Raw genomic sequence first — 11,814 nt, 5'->3', positions numbered from 1 at the left:
TCCTGTCTCACATTCAAGTCCTTCAGCCATTTTGATCTTATTTTTGTGTATGGTGTAAGAGATTGGTCTAGTTTCATTCTTCTACATGTTGCTGTCCAATTTTCCCAGCACCACTTGCTAAAGAGGCAGTCTTTTCTCCATTGGGGACTTTTAATGGCTTAGCCAGTCATGTTTAGGTTATATGTTCTTAAAATGCCAAGATGTTAAGATTTTATTCTGAAGAGTCAGGTTCATGAAGATCTTTGCCTCCCTGCAGCTTTAGCTGCTTCTCCACATTCCAGGACGACTATAGACACTCCATTTGCATTAGCCAGATGCAACTGATTGTCCTGCCTTTTATCTTTAAAAATTTTTAGGTTGATATGTTTTATCTTAGAGAGAAAGGAGAACAACTGGAGTAGGGGCAGAGAGGGAGGGAGGGAGAGAGAGAGAGAAAGAGAGGAGAACAAGTGGAGTAGGGGCAGAGAGAGGGAGAGAGAATGCTAAGAAGGCTCTGTACTGTCAGCACTGAGCCCGACATGGGGCTCAAAGTCCTGAACTATGAGATCATGACTAGAACTGAAATCAAGAGTTGAATGCTTAACTGACTGAACTACTTAGGTAACCCTTGTTCTGCCTTTATCTTTAGGGTGAGACAACAAGAACTCCTTGGAACCACCTGCTTCCTGAGGAAGAAGTGAATGGAAATAGTGCTGTTCTAACCAGCTTGGCTTTCTTTAATTCTGAATATTTTGCTTTGTCTCAATTGCTTATTTCTTGGCCCTTTTGACTTCTCTTGGCCTATTTCTGAATTTGGCAGTTGTTGACTAACAGCAGTGGTGCTCAAATCCAGGTGTCTATTTCTTGAGGGAATATGTTCTCTAAATTTATTCCTTATTGGGGCACCTGGGTGGCTCAGTCGGTTAAGCATTCAGCTTTGGCTCAGGTCATGATCTCCCAGTTTGTGGGTTTGTGTCCCACATCAGGCTCTGTGCTGACAGCAAGCTCAGAGGCTGGAGCCTGCTTCAGATTCTGTGTCTCCCTCTCTCTCTCTCTCTGACCCTCCCCTGCTTGTGCTGTCTCTCTCTGTCTCTCAAAAATAAATAAAAAACATTAAAAAATTTAAATTTATTCCTTATGGGTTGAATAATACTTCTTTGATTTGCCCTGTGACCTATGTTTTATGTCATCTTGGAGTTTTCCTGCTGTTGTGATCTAAGACTTGAAATTGCTTCATGGTCTATGGAAGTTCAAACATGTCCCAAAGATTTTGGTTAACTTCCAAGGGAGCCTCATATACTTCCTGGGCATTCATGTTGTCCCTGTCCCACACTATATTTACTTGGTGTGCAGGATAGACTCTTTCTCTTCCCCCCCCCTTCCTTCTATCAAATCATCCATGGGTTCAGTAGATTTTCCCAGTGTGTATGTGAACAGGGTCCTATTACTCTTCCCTCCCAGGCTTGTTCCATTTCATTTCCCTATGGCCCTCCTGTTTCTGCTTCTCACCTCTCCCTACCATATTATCCTGGCAACACTAAATTCTTTACCCTCTATATTGAGTGAGCAGCCTCCTCAGTCTTCTGTGGTATTGTGGTCAATTGACAGTCAGGTTTTTAGTGTTGTGGGATCACGTCCACAAACCTGTATAAACTCAGATTCTTTTTGCTAATTAATGAAAGTAGTGCTGAGAAATCTTATTCTCTAAAATCTTAAGTTGTCACAACTTTGCTGCTTGAAATTGTATCAGTAATAATGGAATATTCCATTCTTGCCTTGAAGCAGCCTTGGTCTACTTGCAGAGCTTCAGATATGGAGGTTTGGGACATACCATTCCTCAATTTGGTAGTGTCCAAGGAGACAGGACTATGGGTCTACTTCTCAACCTAGGGCTGATGTTTGCCCCTTTACATAGCACTGCTCTACTTTGAGACCATCAAACTGGGGTTTCATTTATACTGTGCCTATACTTTTCTCCCTTGATCCAAATTTTGGTAGTTTCCTCTTATCCGTGGTGCTTTCTGGTTTCACTTTCCCCAGTTTCAGTTACCTGCTGCTGCCCTCTAGCATAGTCAGGAAACATGTGCTGCTTTTGACAAATCAGCAGGTCAATAGTAGCCTAACATCAATACGATGCCTGTGTCACAATGTCTGTGTCATTCACCTCATTTCATCTCATCATGTGGACATTTTATTTCATTGTCACATGAAGGGTGAATATAGTACAATAAGATATTTTGAGAGAAAGTGAGAGCTGTAGGGCGGGAGGTACCACATTCACATAACAGTATACGGTTAACTGTTTATTTTTAGTCTCTTACTGAGCCTAATTTATAAATTAAACTTTATCCTGGTATGTATAGGAAAAAACGGTCTATATAGGGTTCAGTACTATCTGGTTTCAGGCATCTACTGGAGGTCTTGGAATATAACCTCTGCAGGTAAGGGCAGAATACTATAACACTGTCACTTTCTTTGGTCAATTGCCTCATAGTTACTCTGGTGTGCAGTATCCTTTGATGTAGCAAGTTAAAACCTAAATTTGTCTGACTACAAGGGTATCCCTGGTGGTCTTTATCAGATGGGTCATATGGCTTTCTGCTCCAAGCAGTTATTCAAGTATTTGTCCCAATACATGCAGTTTTCTCCCTAAGAAGACCTATCTTTTATTATGATATAACCTCCATGAAGGCAAGAAATTTTGTCTGTTTTCTTCACTACTGTAAGAACAGTAAAAAGAATGAATCATGAATTCTGTTAACAGCTTTTAAAGTGATAAAATGATGTCCACATTCTTATATAGAAGACAATGGTACCTCATTTTAGCTTCCCTTGAACCCTATCTTGGGTTTTGGAATCAGAAGGACCTGGCATTGTGGTGCCCGGGTGACTAAGTCATGCAGCCGGAGTGGCTCAGTCAGTTAAGCGTCTGACTCTTGATTTTGGCTCAGATCACAATCTTGTGGTTTGTGGGACTGAGCCCCACATCAGGTTCAGTGCTGACCATGTGGAGCCTATCTCGGATTCTCTCTCACCCTCTTTTTTCTCTGCCGTTCCCCGGCTTGCACTGTCTCTTTTTCTCAAAAATAAACATGAAAAAAGAGAGACCTGGCATAAACTCCACCATAGTCCATTCAGGCTCCTGTAACAAAATATCATAGACTGGGCTGCTTATAAATAGCAAAAATATATTGCTCACAATTCTAGAGACTGGGAAATCTAAGTTTAGGGTGCTAGTGTGGTTGGGTTCTGGTGAACATCTGCTTCCTCAGTGCAGACTGACTTTTCCTTGTACTCGTACATAGCAGAGAGGCAAAAGAGGTCTCCGAGTTCTCTTATATGGGAACTAATGTCTTTCATGAGGCTTCTTCCCTCATAACCTACTCACCTCCCAAATGCCCCACTTCCTACTACTTTGGGGATTTGAACATATGAGTATTTTAGGGGGGATATAAACATTCAATCTATAGCAGACCCCAATTCCAACATTTAATTATGAGTTTGGGTGAATTATTTAACCTCTTTATGCCTTGATTTTTTTTTTCAGCTGTAAAGTGAGGGTGGTGCTGCCTATCTTATTTGGTGGTTGTGAGGATTAAATGAAATGATTTACATAAAGGGCTTATCATGGAACATAGCACATGGTAAATGCTCACTGAATATCAGCTGATAGTTTTCATTTTAACTTTCCTTGCCTACATCTTTTCAGATGCTGGAGACTTACAGATCTCTGGGCCTCTGCTATGATTCCCCAAATTTCCTTTTGTCCTGTAGTAAAGTAACATGTATGTCTTCTTTGTTTAGCTATAAACTCTTAGAGGGCAAGGTCCATGGCATTATGTATGCATGTATCATTTTAGAAAACTAGATCTGTATGTCACCTGAACATAGTAGGCACTAAATATCTGTGGTTGGAAAATCTGCCTGAAAAGTGTGTAGAGCCAGCTGTGGTTGTTGAATGCAGTACATGCATCAAGTGCTAGATGATTATGATACAGCATTAATAGCTTCTTTCCTGAGCAGTTTTCTGAATCTGTCAACTAAAGAGGAGGTGCAGGAGCAATGAAGGAGCTTTTCTGAGTGCTGTGTGCCCCTGGTGAGTGTGCATTTGAATGACCCAGGGAAAATGAGAGGGGCAAGGAGATGGGTGTGACTAAACTTGTTCATTTAATTCCTGTATTTCTCTGGAATTGCCACTTGAGTCCAGCCTATCAATTTGGAGGAGCAGGTGAATTATCTCTAGCTAATCTGTAACTAGAGACCATTGCGCTAAGCTGTACTGGAGTTTTGCTCTCCTGGTGACCAGGTGGTGGTCTGAGACCCTGTTGTCTTTTAGTCCCTCTGGGGGCTGACACTACAGAGAGGAAGTTGTACTTTCTTTCTTTGTTGTTGTTGTTGCTGTTGTTGTTTTTAGGAAGTTGTACTTTCACTGTTGCGCAGGCTGAGCTCTCAGTGGCTCGTCATTTGGAGGTGTATTTAGGGCAACTGCTACCTTGGCCCTCTGTCTCTCTGTCTCTCTCTCTCTCTAGTGGTGGGCTGAGAGAAGCCAAAACCTAGGGAATGTAATAGGGTGGGGTTTCTCCAACATCCCTTTCCCTCACAAATTCACTCCTTTTGGCTTTTCCCCCCTTTTTTCCCAGTGTCCGAATCCTACCTCTTTAGTGTTCTCCAGGGCGTTCATTATATTTGATAATGACTAAGACCCATTTGTACTTGTAATGTGCTAATAAACTGGATCTCTAGAAGGGAAAAGCCCTGATTTGTAATGTTTATTGGTTTCTGTGGTATAAATATTCCCATTAAGGTGGATTTCAAGCTAGTAACTTGTAGTCACTGAATGTGGGGTTGGGAGATGTGGATAATTGGCTCTTGTGAACCAGTTTGTGCTCCAGCATCCTATTGCCTTGAGCTCTGACATTTTATGACTATCTAGTCTTGACCCTTTTCCTCTCCATTCCCCATACAACACACATGCAACAGCCACAATAGCAGAATTAAACTATAAATCTCCTTCTCCTCCAGACTGAGGCAAAAATCTGAAAGTATTTCTTTTAGACTTAGTATATATATATATACATACATATATAGTATACATACATAGTATATATACATACTATGATATCAAGGTTGTGTTAAGGATGGGTGCCGGCTGCTAATTTTTAGTAGTAATTAGGGCAGAGGCAGCAGGAAGAACTGTGGTTTTGTGGTTCTGTAATACTCTCTGAATTGACAAGAACCTTTCTGAAAGGCAAGCTTCAGTTATGCTGATGGTAGGTCCCCTGAGCCAGGTCTTATAATAGACAGAGTTGTCTCTCCATTAGCTATGGTAAAGCTGACAGGGAGCAGTAGTATTAAAATCTAAACAAGTATCACATTATTCACTGTTGTATTTCACCTTTTTTCCATGCCTTTACAACATACATCAACAATATGCTTCCCTTCACTTTTTAATATAGCAATTTCTGTTGTCAGCAGAAGCTTCTGCAAATTGAATGTATTTACCCTAACTTTGAAGACCAGGATGAATGAAAAGAGCTATGCTTGCGTGCGTTTGGTCCAGGTGGGGGAAGAAGGCAGCCAGAGCTGAGCTTGTCCAGAACTGCTTAACATGAGTGATGTTGGGCCCTAATTCCTCCAGTTTTCATAGGTATCTCCTGCCCATTTTCCAGACTCTACCCAGCTGCTTCACACAGTCTTTTCTTTCTTATTTCTGATTCTCAGACTGGAACTGTTGCCCAACAACCCTCTAGTCAGTTGGAGAAACTTAAGCAATGAGCTAGGACTATAGTGAGTGCTGATAAATATTTATCTGTACAAGCCTCCCTCAGAGCACAGGGACAAGGAGCCTCTGTATGCTGGTAAAAGTTTAACAACAGACTCTCCAGAAAACAAGAATGGGGGTGTATGTGTGTTTCTACATTTTACTGATATGAAAGATGGGTAGCACACATCTTAAAAGAGTAAAATATACATCACCACTTAATTTAAATTTTATATAGCCAGTTCATTTTCACAGAATGCTTTTTAAATTTTTGTTAAATTCTTGTATCTCTGGCCAAACTATGGTTGTGATTGATGAATGAATATAGTCCTGACATAAGTGTTGTTTGATATTTTAATTTATGTTAATGAGTAAGTTGAAAGTGAACCAATAAATATGAATGGCAGAACTTCATTTATTCATCAGTGATGTGAGCAATTCCTTTGTTGAATTGGACAATAGTGTTCAAATACCAAAACAAAGAATCCTTCTTTTTTTGTGTTAGTCACTATGTAATGGCTATAGATACAAAGCAACAGTTTATTTTTTATTTTATCTGTAATATCCATATGTATATTTTTTAAAGTGCACCATTCAATGATTTTTAGGATATTCCTTGAACTGTGAAAACAACACAACATCAATTTTTAGAAAATTTTCATCACCTCAAAAGACTATAGGTTCCCTTTAGCAATTTCTGCCCATTTCCTCCCAAACTCTCCAACCCCTAGGTACCCTGTAATCTATAATTTCTGTCTCTATGGATTTGCCTATTCTGGCCATTTCATAGAATCAGGATCATACAATATTTGTCCTTTTATGACTGGCTTCTTTCACCTAGCACAATGTTTTCAAAGTTTATCCATTTAGAACTTAATTTCTTTTCATGACCAAATCATATTTTATTATTTGGAATAACATATTTGGAATAGTATTTTTTCTTTTTTTAAATCATTATTGTCAATTTAGGTTCAATATAACACCCAGTGCTCATCCAAACAAGTGCCCACCTCAATGTCTATCACCCACTTTCCCCTCTCCCTCACCCCCCTTCCACCCTCACTTTGTTCTCAGTATTTAAGAGTCTCTTATTGTTTGGCTCCCTCCCTCTCTATAATTTTTTTCTTCCCTTCCTTCTCCCCAATGGTCTTCTGTTAAGTTTCTCCAGGTCCACATATGAGTGAAAACATGGTATCTGTCCTTCTCTTCCTTACTTATTTCACTTAGCATAATGCCCTTGAGTTCCATCAATGTTGCTACAAATGGCCAGATTTCATTCATTCTCATTGCTAAGGAGTATTCCATTGTATACAGAAACCATATCTTTATCCATTTGTCAGTGGATGGACGTTAGGCTCTTTCCATGATTTGGCTATTGTTAAAAGTGCTGCTATGAACATTGGGGGATATGTGACTCTATGCATCAGCACTCCTGTACCCCTTGGGTAGATTCCTAGCAGTGCTGTTGCTGGATTCTAGGGGAGTTCTATTGTTAATTTTTTGAGGAACCTCCACACTGTTTTCCAGGGCAGCTGCACCTGTTTGCATTCACACCAACAGTGCAAGAGGATTCCCCTTTCTCCACATTCTCATCAGCATCTATAGTCACCTGATTTGTTCATTTTAGCCACTCTGACCAGAGTGAGGTGGTATCTCTGTGGTTTTAAGCTCAATTTCCCTGATGGCGAGTGATGTAGAGCATCGTTTCATGTGTCTGTTGGCCATCTGGAAGTCCTTTTTGGAAAAGTGTCTTTTCTTGTCTTCTGCTCATTTCTTCACGGGATTATTTGTTTTTGTATGTGTGTGGAGTTTGGTGAGTTCCTTATAGATTTTGGATACTAACATTTTATCCGATAGGTCATTTGCAGATATCTTTTCCCATTCTGATGGTTGCCTTTTAGTTTTGTTGATTGTTTCCTTTGCCATGCAGAAGCTTTTTATCTTGACGAGGTCCCACTAGTTCATATTTGCTCTTGATATCCTTGCCTTTGGAGATGTGTTGAGTCAGAAATTGCTGCCGCTGAGGTCAAAGAAATTGCTGCTTTTACTCTAGAGTTTTGATGGTTTTTTTGGTCTCACATTCAGGTCCTTCTGCCATTTTGAGTTTATTTTTGTGTATGGTGTAAGAAACTGGTCTAGTTTCATTCTTCTGCATGTTGCTGTTCAGTTCTCCCAGAACCATCTGCTGAAGAGGCTTTCTTTTTTCCATTGAATACTCTTTCCTGCTTTGTCAAAGATTACTTGACCATACATATGTGGGTCCAATTCTGGGTTCTCAATTCTATTCCATTGATCTGTATGTCTGTTTCTATGCCAATATCATACTATCCTTATGATGACAGCTTTGTAGTAGAGGCTAAATCTGAAATTGTGATGCTTCCCATTTTGGTTTTCTTCTTTAATATTACTTTGTCTATTTGGGGTCTTTTGTGGTTCCATACACATTTTAGGACAGTTTGTTCTAGCTTTGAGAAGAAGGTTGGTGCAATTTTAATGGGGATTGCATTGAATGTGTAGATTTCTTTGGGTAGTATTGACATTTTCACAATGTTTATTCTTCCAATCCATGAGCATGGAATATTTTTCCATTTCTTTGTGTCTTCTTCAATTTTCTTCACAAGTTTTCTATAGTTCTCATCATATAGATCTTTTACATCTTTGGTTAGGTTTATTCCTAGGTATTTTATGTTTTTTGTGCAATGGTGAATGGGATCAGTTTCTTGGTTTCTCTTTTTGCTGCTTCATTATTCGTGTATAAAAATGCAACCGATTTCTATACATTGATTTTGTACCCTCCAACTTTGCTGAATTCATGGATTAGTTCTAGCAGATTTTGGTGATCTGTTTTCTGTGTAGAGTATCATGTCATCCATGAAAAGTGAAAGTTTGACTTTATCTTTGTTAATTCTTATGCCTTTTATTTTCTTTTATTGTCTGATTGCTGATGCTAGGACCTCCAACACTATGTTAAACAACAGTGGTGAGAGTAAACATCCCTGTCGTGTTCCTGATCTCAGGGAGAAAGCTCTCAGTTTTTCCATTGAGGATGATAACTAGCTGTGGGCTTTTAAAAACTGGCTTTTATGATGTTTAAGTAAGGTCCTTCTATCCCGACTTTCTTGAGGGTTTTTATTATGAAAGGATGCTGTATATTGTCAAATGCTTTTTCTGCATCTCTTGACAGGATCATATGGTTCTTATCTTTCCTTTTGTTAATGTGATGTATCACATTGATTGATTTGTGATTATTGAGCCAGCCGTGTAACCGAGATGAATCCCACTGGATCATGGTGAGTAATCCTTATTATATGCTCTTGAATTTGATTTGCTAGTATCTTGTTGAGAAGTTTTATAACCATATTCATCAGGGATATTGGCCTTATAGTTCTCATTTTTTGCTGGGTCTCTGTCTGGTTTGGGAATCAAAGTGATGCTGGCTTCATAGAAGGAGTCCAGAAGTTTTCCTTTCATTTCTATTTTTTGGAACAGCTTGAGAAGGATAGGTATTTATTTTTATTTATTCTATTTTATTTTATTTTTTTACTTTATAAAGTTTCATATATTTTTTTTAACATAGATAACCATATGTTTGCACTCATAGGTCTAACAGAAAACTTTCAGAATGATCTAGCTTCAAGAAAAGCAAGCAGTTAGTAGTGCTCAAGAAAAATTGATTCAGTATCTAATGGATAGTTGATACCTGTCACAACACAGCATTTTATATACTGTTAAGTGAAACTACAATACAATCTAAGTTTACTTTGGGAGTGTTTGCTGTATAATTGGATTTAATGAAATGTTTAGAGGTGCAGTAGGCATGACTTTGAGTAGATAATGAAAGAAAATGCAAAATGCTAATTGATTCATGATGTGGTTTCATCTTAGCTTGGGCAAACCATGCAGTATTTAATATATAGTAGCAGAATATTTACTATTGAAGCTTGAAAAGATGTGAGTTATTTGTGTGCAATCTTTCATTTATACATGTGAGAGGGTTTTCTTTTATTAATATTTTTACATTGTAGTACTTGTTTTCTTTGTTGGGGTGTTTGCTTATTTAATACATTCCATCAAGGAGAAGGATAGGTATTAACTCTCTTTTAAATGTCTGGTAGAATTCCCTGGGAAGGTCATCTGGTACAGGACTCTTATTTTGGGGGAGATTTTTAATAACTGATTCAATTTCTTCACTAGTTATGGGTCTATCCAAATTTTCTATTTCTTCCCATTTGAGTTTTGGTAGTGTGTGTGTGTTTAGGAATTTGTCCATTTCTTCCAAGTTGTCCAGTTTGTTGGCATATAGTCTTTCATAGTATTCCCTGATAATTGCTTGAATTTCTGAGGGATTGCTTGTAACAAATCCCTTTTCATTAGTGATTTTATCTATCTGGGTCCTCTCTTTTCCTTTTGAGAAGCCTGGCTACAGGTTTATCAATTTTGTTTATTTTTTCAAAAAAACAACTCTTGGTTTCATTCTTCTCTTCTGTGGGTTTTTTTTATTTTTTAAATTATTTCTGCCCTGATTTTTATTATTTATCTTCTTCTGCTGAGTTTGGGGTGTCTTTGCTATTCTACTTCTAGTCCCTTTAGGTGTGCTGTTAGATTTTGTATTGGGGATTTTTCTAGTTTCTTGAGATAGGCCTTTATTGCAATGTATTTTCCTCTTAGGAATGCCTTTGCTGCATATCAAGGGGTTTGGAATGTTGTGTTTTTATTTTCATTTGTTTCCATATATATATACATATATATATATATATATATATACACATATCTTTAGAAGGTATTTCTTTATTTTTTAATTTTTTATAATAGTTTATTGTCAAATTAGTTTCCATATAACACCCAGTGCTTCTCCCTACAAGTGCCCCCCACCATGACCATCCCCCATCCCCCCTCCCCCTCCCCCTTCAGTCCATGGTTCGTCTCCAGTATTCAGTAGTCTTCCTTGATCTGTGTCCCTCACTCTTCCCTGCTCTCTTTCCCCCTTCCTCTCCCCATGGTCCCCTGCCAGGTCTCTCCTGTTAGACCTATGAATGCAAACATATGGTATCTGTCCTTCTCTGCCTGACTTATTTCGCTTAGCATGACACCCTCAAGGTCCATCCACTTTCCTGCAAATGGCCATATTTCATTCTTTCTCATTGCCATGTAGTACTTCATTGTGTATGTATACCACATCTTCTTGATCCATTCATCAGTTGATGGACAAACATGTACCCCAATGTTCATAGCGGCACTTTCTACAATAGCTAAATCATGTTTCCATATATTTTAAAATCTCTTCTCTAATTGCCTGGTTGACACATTTGTTCTTTTTAAAAATGTTTTATTTTTATTTTTAAGAGAGAGAGAGAGATAAAGAGTCAGTATGAGTAGGGGAAGGTCAGAGAGAAAGGGAGACACAGAATCCGAAGACAGGCCCCAGGCTCTGAGCTAGCTGTCAGCAGAGAGCCTGATGCAGGGCTCAAACCCATGAACTGTGAGATCATGACTTGAGCCTAAGTTGTATGCTTAATGGACTGAGCCGCCCAGGCGCCCCAACCCATTCGTTCTTTAATAGAATATTCTTTAACCTCCATGATTTTAGAGGTCTTCTAGACATTTTCCTGTGGTTGATTTCAGGTTTCATAGCATTGTGATCTGAAAGTGTGCATGGTATGATCTCAATTCTTTTATATGTACTGAGGGCTGCTTTTTGACACAGTATGTGATCTATCTTGGAAAATGTATCATGTGCACTTGAGAAGAAAGTGAATTCCACTGCTTTGGGATGTAGAGTTCTAAATAAATCTGTCAAGTACATCTGTTCCAATGTGTTGTTCAGGGCCATTGTTTCCTTAGTGATTCTGTGTGTAGTTGATCTATCCATTGCTATAAGTGGAGTATTAAGGTACCCTGCAATTAGTACATTCTTATCAATAGGATTGCTTATGTTTGGGGGCACCTGGGTGGCTCAGTTGGTTAAACATCTGACTTCAGCTCAGGTCATGATCTCACAGTTCGTGGGTTCGAGCCTTGTGTTGAGCTCTGTGCTGACAGCTAGCTCAGAGCCTGGAGCCTGTCTTTAGATCCTG

The sequence above is a fragment of the Suricata suricatta genome, chromosome X (genome assembly GCF_006229205.1).
Source record: "Suricata suricatta isolate VVHF042 chromosome X, meerkat_22Aug2017_6uvM2_HiC, whole genome shotgun sequence".
NCBI lineage: Eukaryota > Metazoa > Chordata > Mammalia > Carnivora > Herpestidae > Suricata > Suricata suricatta.
Note: the sequence above shows the minus strand (reverse complement) of the source record.